The sequence below is a fragment of the Tachysurus fulvidraco genome, chromosome 7, assembly GCF_022655615.1.
Source record: "Tachysurus fulvidraco isolate hzauxx_2018 chromosome 7, HZAU_PFXX_2.0, whole genome shotgun sequence".
Taxonomy (NCBI): Eukaryota; Metazoa; Chordata; class Actinopteri; order Siluriformes; family Bagridae; genus Tachysurus; species Tachysurus fulvidraco.
The window spans coordinates 26,364,013-26,365,893 of record NC_062524.1 but is presented as its reverse complement, the minus strand read 5'-3'; positions in this window follow the sequence as shown (position 1 = coordinate 26,365,893).

The window sequence follows — 1,881 nt, the reverse complement described above, 5'->3', positions numbered from 1 at the left end:
GAGAGAGAAGAGAGATAATAGAGAGGAGCAGAAGATGCCCCAAATAACCAGAGAGCGAAGAAGTAATCCCGTACGATACGAGAGTAGTAGGAGTAAAGTGGTAGGAAACTCAGAAACCATCTCACCGAGAAGAGTAGATATAGGAGGGGCAGAGAGAAGATACGATGCAAGGGATAGATGATATGGATAGAACGAGAAAATAAGAAGATAAAGAGAGAGAAACGAAGAAAGCAGAAAGAAAGAGAGAAGCGAGAGAGAGAGAGAGAGAGAGAGAGAGTGAGAGAGAGAGAGGGATCTCTCTCCTCTCTCTCTCTCCACTCTCTCTCCTCTCTCTCTCTCCACTCTCTCTCTCCTCTCTCTCTCTCCTCTCTCTCTCTCCACTCTCTCTCTCCCTCCCTGTCTCTCTCTCTCTCTCTCCCTCTCTCACTCTCTCTCTCTCTCCCTCTCTCGCTCTCTCTCTCTCCCTCACCCCCCCCTCTCACGTTTATAGATTATATATATATATAAGTAGTACATTATTCCCACAGCAGTAATACGATATGACTCAGTCACACTAGATGTTTCTGTGACTGATTTCACAAGAGGATCATAACCGACGTAAACAGAGTCTCTGTGATCAACAGGTCATGCTGCCGAATCCCTGAGCGAAACGTCTCCTCTTTTACACGCGAGGTCACGTCATTATCAAAGAGAGCCGACAACACAACTTGCTCCCAGACATGACAAAATGAAGTGTTAATTTCAGCAGAGATTTCACTGTAAATTATCCTGTTATAAAACCAGGTGACGGTTCTTACGCAGTCCAGATGCTGTTTATTTATTTATTTATTCTTTATAGTCTTAGCACCAGAGTCGATGTTTTATCCTATACACTGTTACTGTTGTTATAGAACGTATTAGAACGTATAGCAAGGTGTTCATGTGGTTTAAATTCACTACAGGAAACAGTTCCTGAGGTAAAAGTCACTCATCATCGTCTCTTTACTCGTACGATCTCTGAACGTCGGTGTGGAAATAATCTCTGATTCGTTCCCTCACTTTTCTCTTCTCACCTCTTGTCTGCTGTTTACAGATCCAGACGTTTCTGTCCTGTCTGGATTTTGGTCAAAAAAAAAAACCTGTTTTATAAAATTCAGTGTTTTTTTTTCCAGGCTGTTAGTGAAAAGTCTGTATGAGAAGCTAACGAGCTGAAAGTTTGCCACTTAGACGAACAGGGAAGCTCGACGTTCAGCTCGACGGTGTTCGTTCCTCTCCGCACCTCTGACTTGTGTTCAGGTGAGAGAGTGAGCAGAGGGGAGTGATGAGCATGGGCAGTGGTCACCACGGCAACCTCCCAGGCAGCAACCATCGCCACAGCAACACTCGCTTTGATCTTCTGGAATCCTGAGAAAGCAATCTTTAACCCCCTCAATCACACACACACACACACACACACACACACACACACACACACACACACACACACACACACACACACACACACACACACACACACACACACACACACACAGATTGTTACAGATTTTAAATGAATGTTTACATTCAGATTTTAAATTCCAACTGCCGGTTGATGATGTCATAATGTTTTTTTATTTTTATTTATTTTTTTTTTACAGCAGCTGACCAATCAGCAGCTTCGCTTAATCTCACCCTCTACAACAATCGTAACACACTCATGGAAATCAAACAACTTTCTTTCTTTTCTTTATTCTTTCACTTTTGTTCCTTTTTTTTTTCTTTCAAATAGACAGATGGCTGGACAAATAGATGGATGGATATCAACCCACCCCTCTCTCTCTCTCAGTCACACACACACACACACACACACACACACACACACACACACACACACACACACACATGCTCTCTCTTTCCCCCTCT